The sequence below is a fragment of the Nomascus leucogenys genome, chromosome 13, assembly GCF_006542625.1.
Source record: "Nomascus leucogenys isolate Asia chromosome 13, Asia_NLE_v1, whole genome shotgun sequence".
Classification (NCBI taxonomy): domain Eukaryota; kingdom Metazoa; phylum Chordata; class Mammalia; order Primates; family Hylobatidae; genus Nomascus; species Nomascus leucogenys.
The window spans coordinates 427,135-443,909 of NC_044393.1; the positions used below are offsets into that span (position 1 = coordinate 427,135).

The window sequence follows — 16,775 nt, forward strand, 5'->3', positions numbered from 1 at the left end:
CGCCCGAGGTGCGCCGATCTCCAGGTGCGCCGAGGACCCCGAGGGTGGGCGCGCGCGGTGCCCAGGCCCTTCCGGACCCCGCGCCCCGGGTAGCCTTCCTTGGGGGCGCCTTTTCCGCACCGCGAGCGGCCCGCGTTGATGCCCGGCCGGGCTGGGGGAGTCGCCAAGTTTGCGAGACGCGCGCAGCGCAACGGCGCGTCGGGCGCGGGGACGGCCAGTGACCTGGGCACCCGCGCGCCCCCGAGGAACCTGCGCGTGGGCAGCGCCCGGTGCGCGGCCCGGGAAGGGACCGGGTGCCCTCGCCGGGGTAGCCGCTCCCGTGGGGTGGTTTCCAGGCTGCTCCGCGCTCGCGGGGCAAGGGCGCAGCCGGGGCCGGGGGACCCCCGCGCCGCGCCGCCCCAGCCCCCCGCCAGCCCAGGGGAGGGGGCTTCCCACAATGCCCAGCGAGCTCCAGCCCGCACTTCCGCTGTCCGGCCGCCCGCAGGGGGGAGAACGGACCCCCGGCGCGGCCCCCTGCGACCCCGCGGCGCGGCGCCCGGGGCCGAGCGAGGGGCGGGGCCGGCGGCCGGGCCGGCGTGGGCGGGGCCCGGGGCGGTGGCCGCGGCCGGGGCGCGGCGCGGGCCAATCAGCGGCGGCCGGGCGCGCGCCGGGGGGCGGGGTCAGGGTCCGCGGGCGGGGCGCGCGCGCGCGCGGCGGGGGCCGCGGGGTTGGCGCGGGCGCGGGGGCGCGCGCCGGCCTGACGGACCGACGGACGGACGGACGGACCGAGCAGCCCCGGCGAGCGCGCACCTCGGACCCGCCCGGACGCAGCGCCCGCCCGGCGGCGGCGGCGATCACCGGCGCCGGCCCGGCGGCCGCGGCGCCCGCCCTCGCCCGCGCCCCATGGGGTCACAGGTAAGCGGCGCCGGCTCATTGTCCGCGCGGCCGGGCGGGCGCATCGCGGCGGGGGCCGAGCCGGGAGCCGGGAGCCGGGGCTGCTGCGAGCCCGGGCGCGCCCCCGCCGCCGGCCGCCCCGCCACGCCCCGCCCCGCGGGGGCGCCCTCCCGGGGGCCATCGGCGCTCCCGGCTGCGGCGCGGGCTCCGGGGGCGGCGGCGGAGACCCCGGCCCGACCCCCGCGGGTGCCCCCCAGGCCGGCAGCGCGGGGCGGGGCGCGCGGAGGCGGCGCGGGTTCCCCGCGGGGCTGCGCGCGGAGGCGGCTGGGCTGCCCCGGCCCCTCGGCCCCCGGCACCTCCCGCCGCCGCCGCGCTCCCTCTCCGGCACCTCCGAGAGGGGAATTTTCCAGCTGGTAATTTCTGCTGCGTCAACGCCTGGCCCCGAGGCAGCCCGGGGGCGTCCTGGCGCCCCCCGCCCGCGCCCCCCGCCGGCACAGCCCAGCCGCACCCGGAGCCGCCCGCGCCGAGTTTGCCAAGAGTCGGAACTGCGGGAGGTGGGCGCGGGCGGGTCCCGGCGCCCTGGGGCCGGGGGATCATTGTCTCCCCGGACGCCGGGCGCCGGCCTGGTCTCCATCTTAATCGCCGGCCGAACCGGGGCGCAGGGGCCTCGGGGCGGGGCGGCGAGGGGCGCGGAGGGCTCGGGGCGCGCGGGGCGGACGGGGCGCGCGGAGGAAGCGGGGTCCGCTGCGAGCAGCGTCTTTGTTTCTCTGTAAATAGACATGTCAGTTTCGCGGGGGAGCGCGAGCCGGTGTCTGACAACTCAATCCCGAAGGCAAACGGGGAATTCTCTGCTCCAGAGGGAGGGCACCGGCTAGTTGGGGTTCCCCTGGCCCCGCTGACAGATTCGCTGTTTGTAGGTTTAACGAAGCACACACAATAGGGCTGGACCGAGGAGCCAGGGCACAGACCAGATGGGGCGAAGAACGGATATTTTCTGACAGCGAAGAAATATAAACAAAAGAAAGTTTGACTGAGATTCGCAGCGAATTTCCTCTCGCTTTCCGTGCTGCAATCTCAGCGATGCATTTGGAGTGGATTACGGTGGCAAGATTGTGATCAGCATTGTTTAAAGAAATGCTAATTAGAAATGTGTTTAGCGCACGGCCTGGGCGCAGACACCTGTGCGCCACCGAGAACTCACGGGCATTTTAATTGTATCGATTGTAGAATCTTTCATATTGCCTCTATTACCAGAGCTAACTTCCCGTTTGGGTAACAGACTGGATACATCTCTGCTGCTGGCACTCACGCTGCCTCTGCAAGGCACTGTTTCACTCTACAAGAGTGGAAAATAGTTCGTTCATCAAAAGGAAATGTATAGAAGGGGTTTTTCACATGAATAATGAAGCGACAGTATTTATCAGAGTAGAACCTTTCTGCTCGGTGCGTTTTACGTGTTTCCAACTGACACCTTTGGGCACCTCAGCCTGGTTACTACTGCAGAAAGAACGGAGGAGTGAGGGGAGTACTTGGGCACAAGTTACTGCAAATTTAGGTGGGAACTTACACACTGTGCCCCCTAAAAAGCTAGACATCTTCTTTTCCGTAACTAAAGGAAGAGGGCTGGGGAGTTACTGTCGAATTTCTCCTTGGGAGGTGGAATGCACTCACTTTGCGGTGTTTAGAAATCCAAAATTCCGCCTTGCCTTCAGGCCAGCCTGGGGACAAGCATTTAATTAAGCCTTTCACTGACAGCATTATCCTGAACGTGAGAGTTTTCTTTTGCTTAGATGAGGTGATTTCTGTTCGGGGTTAGCAGTTTTGTGTGAGGATGAGTCGTTCTGTGCTCAGACCTGAGTGCCACTCCTGTTTCGGATGTTCGGGTTGGGTGGACCGTTACCTAAGGGCCCCCAGGTCAGTTCCACCAGGGCCAGGCTGACCCAGTGCCCTGCGCCCTCCGTCCCTCCCCAGCCCCTGGTGGTCACAGAGGTCAGGAGGTAAACGCTGTGAACGGTGAAACTGCTCCAAGGATTTAGAGGAAACGCCGTGGAGGGTACACAGTTATTGTCACACAATGTATTATTTACAAACACTGAAGTAAATTTTAGCAGAGTGAACTTTCCAACACTGCCCTGACGTGAGGTTTTTAAATTAAGGGAAATTGGGCCACTCTGTCCCTGTGGCCTGTGTTTCTGGGACAGCGGTGCAGCTCCAGTGCTCTGTTCTCCATCAGAGGTCTTAGCCCGGCCTCTCAGAGCCCAGGAGACCCACTTCGTGCACCGTGCCTAGACGGCGCCACAGCCCGAGAACTGGAGCTGGTTGCTCCCATTGCCGTGACTGGTGCCCAGGCACCCGCTCCACTGCTGAGTTAAAGTGAGAGGAAAGGTCTAGAAGTCATCGCCCCTTCCCATCCCCACACCCAGTGTCACGGTGTCTGCCATGGTAGGTTCCCTGTCCTGGGACTTCGTGTTCTTGCCCAGGTTCCGTTCTCGTAAAAATTCAGGCTGCCGCTTCTCCCTGGACTTTGCATGTTTTACCTGGAAGTCTCACGAGTGACCTTGAGTGATGGTTGATACTTGCCTCTACTGGTTTTTCTAGCAGATTAAAAAAAAATACCCTTTGAATCTGTCCCTTCCCCTGGGGGAAAAATTCATCTTGTTGCTGCTAAGTTTGCTTGAATGGCCTGACTCCTAAGAATAAATGTTTGAATAAAAATCTCTATTAAGGCCACAGACTTATTCAGGGCTTTGAGAGGCAGCCGCCTTATCCTGATTGTGGTCCTGCTGCCGTCTGCCGCGGCTCCGGCGTAGCTGTGAACTTGTGCAGAGTGCTGGGGTCTTAGGCCATGGGGTCCATGGGAGGGATTTTCCTGCTTTTCTGTTATCACTTAGACACTTTGAGTGCCTCACATATACAGACCCAGGCTTGGTGTTCTGGTTTGCTGGTGATGACAAAGGGCCCCAATGGTGGTGTTTATAGATGGAAAAGAGAAAGGATGTTTTTTAACAACCTAAAAGTGGTTCTGAGGCTGGGCGTGGTGGCTCACGCCTGTAATCCCAGTGCTTTGGGAGGCTGAGGCGGGAGTTTGAGGCTACAATGAACTATGATTGCGCCACTGGACTCCAGCCTGGGCAACAGAGCGAGGCCTTGTCTCTAAAACAATAAAATTAAGTAATAAATAAACAAATAAAACATTGTCCTGTTAAAGCATAAAAACAAATGAAACCAGTGAAATTTGACCTAAGTATGATTTATGCAGAGTTTTCTGTTGAATAGTTCTGTTGCATAGTTGAGTATCAGCAGTGCCGTTTTACTCTAATTTACAATTTAAAATTATTCAATGCTTCTAAACATCATTATCTGGATTAAAAATTTGCTACCATAGCTATTTTAGAATAGAAAGTTGAGAAACATTAGTGTATTTTTCAAAAGCATTTGCAGATCTTTTGTGTTTTGACAGATGTGCTTTTGCGTCTTACTGGAGAGACACTCAGGGTTTCCTATTCATGACAGTTCTTTGGTGTTACTGAGGGCCTGCCATGGACCAGACTTTGGGCCAGGTTGGTGACAAAGTTCCCACGGAGATGGGTTGGGGGCACACAGAAACCACTGATGTGACCCAGTGTGGTGGCAGAGGCTGGTGAGAAACAGCCCAAGGCTGGGAGGAGGGTGCCTGGACTGCTGTGTAGACTGCTGTGGGGAGTGGCACCGGAGCCCAAAGGTGACTCGAGGGAAGGGGGTCCACTCGGAGATCCACCCGCACGGTTCCAGACCTGGCAGTTGTCCAGTCCTGGTGGAGCGAGTCATATTCCAACCCCCGCTTCTCGGAGAGCAGATTGCTGGCCAGAGGGCAGGGCCACCATACGTAGGAGGCAGCTTTTGGGAGCTGGTCAGCTGTGGGGGTAGGCATGAGGAGCAGTTTACCTTCTGAAGACTTGGTTCAGCACACATAATGCCTTCCCAAGGACACTCGCTGTCTTTTTGGAAAAGTCATCCGTGAAGCATTTCTTTTTTTGAGAGGGAGTCTCGCTCTGTCGCCCAGGCTGGAGTGCAGTGGCGCCATCTCGGCTCACTGCAAGCTCCGCCTCCTGGGTTCACCCCATTCCCCTGCCTCAGCCTCCCTAGTAGCTGGGACTACAGGCGCCCGCCACCACGCCCGGCTAATTTTTTGTATTTTTTTCTTTTTAGTAGAGATGGTGTTTCACCGTGTTAGTCAGGATGGTCTCGATTTCCTGACCTCGTGATTCACTCGCCTCGGCCTCCCAAAGTGCTGGGATTACAGGCATGAGCCACCGCGCCCGGCTGAAGCTTTTCTTCTCTGGCCCTGTCATTGTCAGCCCAGGTGTTGCCCCCGGGCTCCTCTTGGTTTCTCTTTGAGCATCTCTGACTTACTAGCTAGCCTCAGTCCTTCTCAGTTTCCCCCAAAATGGAAAAGAGCCACATGTGTGTGTGAACAATCAGTTTCTAAAAATGTCTTCATTTATCTGAAAGTCAGGCAGCATTGCTGCTTGCATGGGACACACAAATACTTTTTTGTTTGTGAGACTTTTTTTTTTTTTTTTTGAGACGGAGTCTCGCTCTGTCACCCAGGCTGGAGTGCAGTGGCGCGATCTCGGCTCACTGCAAGCTCCGCCTCCCGGGTTCACGCCATTCTCCTGCCTCGGCCTCTCCGAGTAGCTGGGACTACAGGTGCCCGCCACCACGCCCGGCTAATTTTTTGTATTTTTAGTAGAGACGGGGTTTCACCGTGGTCTCGATCTCCTGACCTCGTGATCCGCCCGCCTCGGCCTCCCAAAGTGCTGGGATTACAAGCATGAGCCACCGCGCCCGGCCTAGTAAGACATTTTCGTTTACAAAAATGCATCACGTTATCTCTTCCAACCACTCTGAAGAAAATGAAGAAAATGAAGCCTCTTTGCACAGAAAGCCTTCCCATTCGCTGGCATATCGCTGCACATGAGGCCTGTGCAGGTGCTCCCGTGCCCGTTCGCTGGCATATCGCTGCACACAAGGCCTGCGCAGGTGCTCCCCTGTGCCCGTTCGCTGGCATATCGCTGCACACGAGGCCTGCGTCGGTGCTCCTCTGTGGAGATGTGGAGAGGGGCACCGCTGTGCCTTGGGCTACGTGCAGAGGGCTTAGGAACTCCCGGTGTTGACAGCTGCCTTTGTGAGAGGTGGACACACCTGGACCGCGTGGCCCACGTTACTCTGGGCAAGTCTTCTTAGTGTGGGTCACCTGCCGGATGGATGGAGGCTTTCCTTATCCGCTGGGGTGTCAGGAGCAAAACTATGGCTCTTAACTGGGCAGAAGAACGAGAAGCTGGCCCAAGCTAAGCATTACCTGTCGCAGTGTTGATTAGCCGCTTTCCCAGCTGACTTCGCTGAAAGAATCCCACAAAAAGTCACAGAGATTAGAAGCTTCTGAGTTACGAAGAAACTCGAAGGCCTGGTGGTTGATTTCTGGGCTGTAGAGGGGCACATCCAGACACACAGGCTTTCTAGAAACACACTCGTAATCCACTCATTGGCCATAGCCAGCTGCTTTGCAGAGGCTGAGAAGTGGAGCAAGGCCATTCTGGTTAGAGGAACAGCAAGTGCAAGGATAGAACCAGAAAACAGAGTTGTTGGCACAAAGTGCCCAGGGCTGTTTGTGCAGCGTGGGGACAACTGGCCCTGGGAAGGGGGAGGGAGGGGTTTGATGGTAGTGAGATGGTGGGCGGGAGGGAGGGAGGGTTTTTTTTTTTTTTTTTTGAGACGGAGTCTTGTTCTGTCCCCCAGGCTGGAGTGCAGTGAGGAGATCTCGGCTCATTACAACCTCCGCCTCCCAGGTTCAAGCGAATCTCCTGCCTCGGCCTCCCTGGAAGCTGGGATTATGGGCATCCGCCACCACGCCCGGCTAATTTTTGTATTTTTAGTAGAGACGGGGTTTCATCATGTTGGCCAGGCTGGTCTTGAACTCCTGACCTCAAGTGATCCACCTGCCTTGGCCTCCCAAAGTGCTGGGATTACAGGCATGAGCTACCGCACCCAGCCAGGAAGGGTTTGATGATAGTGAGATGGGGGTGCAGTGATGGGAAGACGGGGGAGGGAGGGTTTGATGACGGTGAGATGGGGGTGCAGTGATGGAAAGATGGGGGAGGGAGGGTTTGATGACGGTGAGATGGGGGTGCAGTGATGGGAAGATGGGGGAGGGAGGGTTTGATGACGGTGAGATGGGGGTACAGTGATGGGAAGATGGGGGAGGGAGGGTTTGATGACGGTGAGATGGGGGTGCAGTGATGGGAAGATGGGGGAGGGAGGGTTTGATGACGGTGAGATGGGGGTGCAGTGATGGGAAGATGGGGGAGAGAGGGTTTGATGATGGTGAGATGGGGGTGCAGTGATGGGAAGATGGGGGAAGGAGGGTTTGATGACGGTGAGATGGGGGTGCAGTGATGGGAAGATGGGGGAGGGAGGGTTTGATGGTGGTGAGATGGGGGTGCAGTGATGGGAAGATGGGGGAGGGAGGGTTTGATGATGGTGAGATGGGGGTGCAGTGATGGGAAGATGGAGGGAGGGTTTGATGACGGTGAGATGGGGGTGCAGTGATGGGAAGATGGGGGAGGGAGGGTTTGATGACGGTGAGATGGGGGTGCAGTGATGGGAAGATGGAGGGAGGGTTTGATGACGGTGAGATGGGGGTGCAGTGATGGGAAGATGGAGGGAGGGTTTGATGATGGTGAGATGGTGCAGTGATGGGAAGATGGAGGGAGGGTTTGATGACGGTGAGATGGGGGTGCAGTGATGGGAAGATGGGGGAGGGACGGTTTGATGACGGTGAGATGGGGGTACAGTGATGGGAAGATGGAGGGAGGGTTTGATGACAGTGAGATGGGGTGCAGTGATGGGAAGATGGAGGGAGGGTTTGATGATGGTGAGATGGGGGTGCAGTCATGGGAAGATGGGGGAGGGAGGGTTTGATGATGGTGAGGTGGGGGTACAGTACTCTCGGAGCACCCAGAAGAACGGGGGTGGGGGGAAGGCGGTAAGTGTTCCTTGGCCACATGAAATTTTGGGTGGGATTAGAACCGCTGAGTTGTCCTGCAGACCCTGAGCTTTCAGGAAAAAGGGCGTGGTTCAGGGCTTATGTGGCAACCGACAAGTGAGTTTTTCTGATATTTGCTAAATTAGCTTTCGAGACAACATGGTCTGTAGTTTCTTGTCTCGGTGTGGCCCTTTTCGAATAAAATGGGTGTTCTCTTTCCATGCCATTTAAATTATTGAATCCGGTGAATGGCAGTATCCTTTTATTTGGCAAGTTCAAAGCCAGTTTAGGTATTTTCGAAAGAAGTAGCGATTATTCAGCTCCTTTGGGGTGGAGAACAAACTGGCTGAAGAAGGCACTTGTTTGTCCAGGTTCAGCCCGTTTCTTCCTCCTCCGATTTCAGCGTGGAATCTGCAGACCCACAATACTCGGGATTTCCCATGCTTCAGGGAGACCGGCTCGGTCAGTTGCAGATCGGAGGCGCTCAACCTCTAAGGTGGTCCTGATGCTTAGGTGGGACGTGTCTGCTTGTTATCCATTCAAGGAAACAGAGGACTTTGGCCAGCGACCCTGCCCTGAGCCTCTGGTCTCTAAAGAAGCCTTGATTCGCCTACAGCCTCCTCTCTGCACTCAAAATCTCCACTTCTCAGGTGTAATCTGGTCGTTTACGTTAGTCTTGTGGGGAGCCCATTCCACGGTTTCCATCTCCCTTTACAAACAGAAAACGGAGCAGTCCCAAAGAACACACACACACACACACACACACACACACACACACACACACACACACACGGTTCCTAGAGGACAAAGGTCAGGACAGGAATCAGGACAGAGGAAAAGGAATTGGAAGACACGACAATGAGAAAACTTGTTCTGGGAAGTGTGTGGTCAGGGATGCAGTGTGACAGTGGGTATTGTCCTTTTTTCTGGTCTGAATTATTTAATTTTTTTTTGAGAAGGGGCCTCGCTCTGTTGCCCAGGCTGGAGTGCAGTGGCACAGTCATGGCTCACTGCGGCCTCAACCTGGGCTCAGGCGATCCTGCCACCTCTGCCTCCTGAGTACCTGGGACTACAAGCACGCACCACCACACCCGGCCAATTTTTAAATTTTATTTTTATTTCATTTTATTTATTTATTTTTTAATTTTTCTGAGACAGGGTCTCACTCTGTCGCTCAGGCTGGAATGCAGTGGCATGATCTCGGCTTACTGCAACCTCTGCTTCCTGGGCTCAAGTGATTCTTGTGCCTCAGCCTCCTGAGTAGCTAGGATTATAGGCGTGTGCCACCACAACCTGCTAATTTTTGTATTTTTTTTAGTAGAGACCAGGTTTTGCCATGTTGCCCACGCTGGTCTTGAACTCCTGAGCACAAGTGCACCCCCATCTGCCCACCTTGAACCCCCAAAGTACCGGGATGACAGTGAGCCACTGTGCCTGGCCTTTTGTTCCCATTTTTATTTTTCTTTTATTTATTTATTTTTGAGATGGAGTCTCACTCTGTCACTCAGGCTGGAGTGCAGTGGTGCAGTCTTGGCTCACTGCAACCTCCACCTCTCGGTTTCAAGCGATTCTCCTGCTGTCTCAGCCTCCTAAGTAACTGGGATCACAGGTGCACGCCACCATGCCCAGCTAATTTTTTTTTTTAAGTTTTAGTAGAGACGGGGTTTGTCTATGTTGCCCGCACTGGTCTTGAATAGTAGAGATGGGTTTGTCCATGTTGCCCAGGCTGGTCTCGAACTCCTGAGCTTAAGTGATCCACCCGCCTTGGCTTCCCAAAGTGCTGGGATGACAGGTGTGTGCCGCCGCTCCTGACTTTTTGTTTCCATTTTTAAAATATGTTTTGTACAGACAGGGTCTCGCTGTGTTGCCCAGGCTGGTCTCAAACTCCTGGGCTCAAGCATTCATCCTGCCTCAGCCTCCCAAAGTGCTGGGATGACAGGTGTGAGCCATAACGCCTGGCCCGTGGTCTGGAATTCCGAGACTCACCGTAGGCTCCACTCTCTCATGTTTTCGTGCTTGCCAGGTTGGCCGTGTCCCGTGCTCACCGTGTGGTCGGTGCTGTTCCTGTTTCTCCTAACAGCAGCCGTTCACTGATGGTGCATCTTCCTGTGGACATGTCTTTAAACCCAAGCGTGGGAGGGTGAGGAAGCTGTCAGTCTGGTGTAGGACTGAGCCCAGCCTTGGCCAATCACGGAACCCGTTGCACTGAAATGGAACAGGCCTCCTGTGCTCCTCTGTCGGGGCCTAGAGCCCCTCAGTCCCAGGGCTGGGTTTTGCATGTACACGTGTCAGCTCTAGGGAGAGCACCCCAGGCTTTCCTCATTGGGGGCCCGTGTCACATACAAAAGTGCCTGTCTCCCCCATGGGTGTGCTGGTGGGTGAATTCAGGGCGCTTGAACTGAGGAAGGCTGGACGTGTGTCCCGTCGTTTATTCCCAGTTCTCCCAGCCACCTCCGGTCCCCGACGCTGTGAGTGCAGCTTTGCTGGCTGGTGCTGCAAGTGTGTTTAGGATTTTCTGCCTGTTTCGGGAGTGTATCGGTTCTGCTTGATCAGGGCTGTGTTCGTGTTTCTAAAATGTTAATGGTAAGAGCTCACTATTGAGTAAAAGCACAGATGGTAATTTTTCCTGCAAAAAGCTTCTTAGATAGAGGAAGTTAAAGGTGTAAGTTCTCGCAGTGTGCTGAGTGACTGGCTGGGTTTTCCTGGTGAGTAAGTGCTTGGGGCAGGCTGTGGGACAGCCTTGTGCTCTGAGAATTGTTAGTGATATCACAAAGGTTTTTATTTCTGAAGGGAAATTAAGGGAGTTAGGATATTTAAAACCGCCTCGGTGCTTCCTAAACAGTGGCTGTTGTTTTTGTCCAAAGTGAATGAAACATTTCAGGTTAATGTCACTCTGTACTTTAAGTATTCCTGTTTAGCATCACATTATTAAAAGTGAGCCTGGACTGGACATGGTAGCTCACACCTGTAATCCCAGCACTTTGGGAGGCTGAGGTGGGCGGATCACCTGAGGTCAGGAGTTTGAGACTAGCCTGGCTGACATGGTGAAACCCCATTTATACTAAAAATATACACACAAAAAAAATTAGCTGTGTGTGGTGGCACACACCTGTAATCCCAGCTACTTGGGAGGCTGAGGCAGGAGAATCACTTGAACCCGGGAGGTGGAGATTGCAGTGAGCTGAGAGCGTGCCATTGCATTCCAGCCTGGGCAACAAGAGGGAAACTCTGTCTCAGAAAAAAAAAAAAAAAAAAAAAAAAAAAGCGTGCCTGCTTGTAGTCCCAGCTGCTCAGGAGGCCGAGGCAGGAGGATCGTTGGAGCCCAGGAGTTTAAGGCCACCCTGGGCAACACAGCAGGACCCTCTCTAAAATAAAAAATAATAATAGTAATAATAATGGCCAGGTACAGTGCTCAGACCTGTAATCCCAGCACTTTGGGAGGCTGAGGTGGGTGGATCCTGAGGTTAGGAGTTTGGCCTGGCCAACATAGTGAAGCCCTGTCTCTACTAAAAAAAAAAAAAAAAAAAAAAGGCTGGGCGCAGTGGCTCACGCCTGTAATACTTTGGGAGGCTGAGGCAGGCGGATCATGAGGTCAAGAGATTGAGACCATCCTGGCCAACATGGTGAAACCCCATCTCTACTAAAAATACAAAAATTAGCTGGGCGTGATGGCGCATGCCTGTAATCCCAGCTACTTGGGAGGCTGAGGCAGGAGAATGTCTTGAACCTGGGAGGTGGAGGTTGCAGTGAGCTGAGATCGTGCCATTGCACTCTAGCCTGGGCAACGAGAGCGAAACTCCATCTAAAAAAAAAAAAAAATTAGCCATGCATGGGGGCAGACACCTGTAGTCCCAGCTATTTGGGAGGCTGAGGCAGGAGAATCGCTTGAACCCGGGAAGCAGAGATTGCAGTGAGTTTAGCCATGCATGGGGGCAGACACCTGTAGTCCCAGCTCTTTGGGAGGCTGAGGCAGGAGAATTGCTTGAACCTGGGAAGCAGAGATTGCAGTGAGCCGAGATCATGCCATGGCACTCCAGCCTGGGCAACAGTGTGAGGCTCCATCTAAAAAAATAATAAATAGGCTGGGTGTGGTGGCTCACGCCTGTAATCCCAGCACTTTGGAAGGCCCAGGTGGGCGGATCACCTGAGGTCGGGAGTTTGAGATCAACCTGACCAACATGGAGAAACCCCGTCTCTACCAAAAATACAAAATTAGCCGGGCATGGTGGCACATGCCTGTAATCTAGCTACTTGGGAGGCTGAGGCAGGAGAATCACTTGAACTGGGGAGGTGGGGGTTGTGTGAGCCGAGATTGCACCACTGCACTCCAGCTTGGGCAACAAGAGCAAAACTCTGTCTCAAAAAAAAAAAAAAAATATATATATATATATATATATATATATATATATATATACTTCTTAAAAAGCGTGCCTGTTTACATTGGCCGGACGCGGTGTCTCATGCCTGTAATCCCAGCACTTTGGGAGGCCGAGGCAGGCGGATCACAAGGTCAGGAGATCGAGACCATCCTGGCTAACACAGTGAAACCCCATCTCTACTAAAAATACAAAAAAACAAAATTAGCTGGGTGTGGTGGCGGGTGCCTGTAGTCCCAGCTACTCAGGAGGCTGAGGTTGGAGAATGGCGTGAACCCGGGAGGCAGAGCTTGCAGTGAGCTGAGATCGTGCCACTGCACTCCAGCCTGGGCGACAGAGCGAGACTTTGTCTCAAACAAACAAACAAAAAGTGTGCCTGTTTACTGTTTTTATGACTTTTGTTTTCTTTTCTTGGTTATACGTTGCTAACGTCATACACTGGGAGTTTGCATGTTTTTGCCTGAGGAAATAAATGGTTATGTTTCGCTGCCTACGGTGATACATGGAAAGACATCTATAGTATTTCATTGTTTTTATTTTAGTTTGTATGTAGACTTGTTCTGTACTTCAGAAGAAGTGTTTTGAAGAACTTTTCGGAAGTCATTAGCAGACACCCTCTGCTGGACGGTGAAATGCATGTCCCATGATGGACAAAGCGGGTGTCAGTGCTCCCAGCGTCCCAGTTGTTTTTTTTACTTGTTGGCGGAGTGAGGCAGGGAGTTACGAGGTGGCACTCACTCTGATATCCCATCTAGTTAAAGCCATTTTCACGGCTGCTCACTGGATTTCACTAGACGTTGCAGGAACATTCAGGGAGGCCGAGAAGTGGTCTTTTTAATCCGTTTGCCTCTGGTCTGGCCCCTGGGGCACTGTTGCTGTTTTTGCCTCTTCAGTGTGGAAATTGCCAGAGAGCTTGGGAGAAGGGAGGGTAGGAGGTCCCATCGTCTGGGGGACCCTGTGTCTGTGTAAGGCCATGTCGAGTGCCCATGGCAGAGCCCTCACAGGAAGCAGAGTTGTGATCACAGACGCCTCTGGGTGAGCCTGAGACGCAGGGTCAGGAAGGGTGGGAGTGAGACACACACCTGCACCCTGGCGAGGGCTGGCTTGTCTTCTTCGGGATGCGCTCCTGGAGGGAGCAAAGCCAGCAGGCAGCATCCATTAGCGTCCCGGATGCTCTCTCTGTTCGCTTAATATCATTGATAACAACCTTATTTTGTATTTCACCTGATTTTTGCCTTGTCTTAAGAAGGAAGTGTATCCAGGAAGTCATGAGTAGGTGTCTCAGTGATGCTCTGCTCTGCTCTGCTCTTCTCCTCTCCTCCCCTCCCCTCCTCTCCCCTCCCCTCCCCTCCCCTTCCCAGTCCTCTCCTCTCCTCAGACAGTCTCGCTCTGTCATCCAGGCTGGAGTGCAGTGGCGCGATCTCAGCTCACTGCAACCTCCATCTCCCGGGTTCAAGCGATTCTCCTGCCTCAGCCTCCAGAGTAGCTGAGATTACAGGCACACACTACCATGCCTGGCTAATTTTTGTATTCCGTAGTAGAGATGGGGTTTCACCATGTTGGTCAGGCTGGTCTTGAACTCCTGACCTCGTGATCTGCCCGCCTTGGCCTCCCAAAGTGCTGGGATGACAGGCATGAGCCACCGCGACTAGCCAGTGATGCTTTTCTTGACACGCTGACATGAACACATAACTATCAGGAGAGATGGCAAGTGCCCAGGTGTTGGCCGGAGCTGTGGCCACTGTTGCTGTAGAACACGCCCTGGGGGTCCGCGCTGGCCTGGCCCACTCTCCCTCTGCAGAACTGACTGCGGGGTGGCACTGCGCTGCTCTCCTCACGAAGACCCGGGGTTGGCCCTCCTTATGCAGCCCAGCTGGAGGGGACTGTGACTTGGTTGCAGGGGCTGCGCCGAGGGCCTCTGGGCTTTGCATCTGGTTTCCGGGTGGCTTTGCCACGTGCTTTCCAGCAGGACCATGGTCAGGGCATGCCTCACCTGGCAGGGGAGCGTGGATGGTGCCAGTGGCTCTCACCCCAGCGCCCTTGTCCAGCTCTACAAAGGGCCCCTTGCAGTGCACATCAAAACTGTAGACTCAAAAGGCAGGGGCCCTGGTGGATGAGACCATGTGAATCCTGGGTGAAGACCCCCAGTGCCACCACTCAGAGTGTGGGGCCGTGGAGTCTCTGTAGGTGAGCTTGCTGTTTGGGCGAGTTCCTGGGGCTGTGTTACGCAGGACCATGGCCTGAGTGGCTGAAAACGGTAGAGACTTATTCTGTCACAGGGCTGGAGGCTGACGCCCAGCATTGGGGTGGACGGGGCCACCCTTCCTCCCAAGGCTCCAGGGGAGAGTCCTCCTGCCTCTTTAGCTGCAGGCGTTGACCACAGTCCCTGGTGCCTCTCAGCTTGTAGACGCCTCACTCCAGCCTCTGCCTCTGTCTTCACACAGTCTCCCCTGCGGGTGTCCAGATTTCCTCTTCTTTCTTCTTCCTTTTTTTTTTTTTTTTTTTTTTTTGAGACAGTCTCACGCTGCCGCCCAGGCTGGAGTGTAGTGGCACCATCTCAGCTCATTGCAGCCTCCACCTCCCAGGTTTAAGCGAGTCTCCTGCCTCAGCCGTCCAAGTAGCTGGGATTACAGGCGTGTGCTACCACGCCTGACTAATTTTTTGTATTTTTGGTAGGTACAGGGTTTTACCATGTTGCCCAGGCTGGTCTCGAATTCCTGACCTCAGGTGATCCGCCCACCTCGGCCTCCTGAAGAGCTGGGATTACAAGCCCGAGCCACTGCACCCAGCCTCTTTTTCTTTTTCTTTTTTCTTGAGACAGGATCTCACTGTCTGGGCCAGGCTGGAGTACAGTGGCACAAACACAGCTCACTGTAGCTTCCTTCTCCCAGACTCAAGGATCCTCTCGCCTCAGCCTCCCAAGTATCTGGGACTGCAAGAACGCACCATCATAGCTGGCTAATTTTTTTACTTTTTGTAGAGACAGCGTCTCCCTATGTGGCCCATGCTGGGCTCAAGCGATCCTCCTGCCTCTGCCTCCCCAAAAGCTGGGATTACAGGCATGGGCCACCACATCTGGCCCTTTCCTTTTCTTTCTTTTTTTTTTTTTTTTTGTGACCGAGTTTCGCTCTTGTTGCCCAGGCTGGAGTGCAGTGGTGTGATCTTGGCTCAGCGCAACCTCTGCCTCCTGGGTTCAAGTGATTCTCCTGCCTCAGCCTTCCTGAGTAGCTGGGATTACAGGCATGCGCCACCACGCCCGGCTAGTTTTATATTTTTAGTAGAGACGGGGTTTCTCCATGTTGGTCAGGCTGGTCTCGAACTCCTAACCTCAGATGATCTGCCCGCCTCGGCCTTCCAAAGTGCTGGGATTGTAGGCGTGAGCCACCGCGCCTGGCCCGGCCTTTTCCTTTTCTTTTAAGGAAGCTGGTCCTATTGGGTGAGGGCCTGCCCTAATCCACTATGACCTCATCTTAACTCGATTATATTTGCAAAGACCCTATTTCCAAATAAGGTCACATTTGCAGGTTTAGGACTTCAGCAGACACATTTCAGCCCTTAACAGCATCAGAGCTTGGGTTTTCTTGATGTGTCTTCCACACGTATTTCTCTGTGGAGGCTTCTCCACGCATCAGCAGCTGCCACCTCTCGTGGCCACTGTATCCTTGACGCTGCTGTTATTTACAGCAGAGGTGGCAAGTAACCAGCGTCACCAAAATATTAGCTAATGCATTCAGCCAGTGTGCACGCAGCCCTGGGCCTGTGGCAGGTCGGGTTCCTGGCCTGGGTACACAGCAGCTCATGGAGTCCTTGCTTTGCTGGGTTATGCAGACGGGGGAGACGCTTTGAGTATCTTGGGTGATGTGAGCCTGCCAGCTTGTGAGGAGAGACACGGGATGGGTGGGGAGGGAGTCATGTTGGGGGTGAGCAGAGATGGAGCCAAGAGGGGCAGCTGAGTGTAGCGGCTGCTTGTGCCTCCCCATCCGAAGCAGGACTCGGGCCCTCCTCTGGGCATCTTCTTTGCCTTTCTCACTGCACCTGTGCCCACTGCACCTGCGCCCACTGCACCTGTGCCCACCTGTGCCCACTGCATCTGCACCCACTGCACCTGTGCTGACCTGCGCCCACTGCACCTGCACCCATTGCACCTGTGCCCATCTGTGCCCACTGCACCTGTGCCCACCTGCACCCACTGTATCTGTGTCCACTGCACCTGCGCCCACCTGCACCCACTGTACCTGCACCCACCTGCACCTGTGCCCACCTGTACCCACTGCACCTGCGCCCATTGCACTCACTGCACCTGCACTCGTGCCCACTGCACCTGCGCCCACTGCATCTGTGCCTTCAGCTCAGACTTGGGCTCTCCGCCTTTTGTGTCTTCTCAGCAGCTGGTGAGCTGTGGCCCCTTTTCAGAATAGCACGTTTTGTTTGTTTATTTTGAGACAGGGTCTTGCTCTGTCATCCAGGCTGGAGTGTAGTGGCGCGATCTCAGCTCACTGCAG

The 16,775-nt window shown here is 55.0% G+C and overlaps 1 protein-coding gene across 1 annotated transcript in view; it reads left to right on the forward strand.

The window, feature by feature from the left end:
• Positions 1-730: 730 nt before the first annotated feature.
• ZBTB46 (zinc finger and BTB domain containing 46) overlaps positions 731-16,775 on the forward strand; it is a 90,066-nt gene continuing 74,021 nt past the window's right edge. Inside the window, exon 1 of the mRNA XM_030825261.1 lies at positions 731-894. The gene's annotated coding sequence lies outside the window, so the exon portion shown is untranslated. The remainder of the gene's footprint in view (positions 895-16,775) is intronic.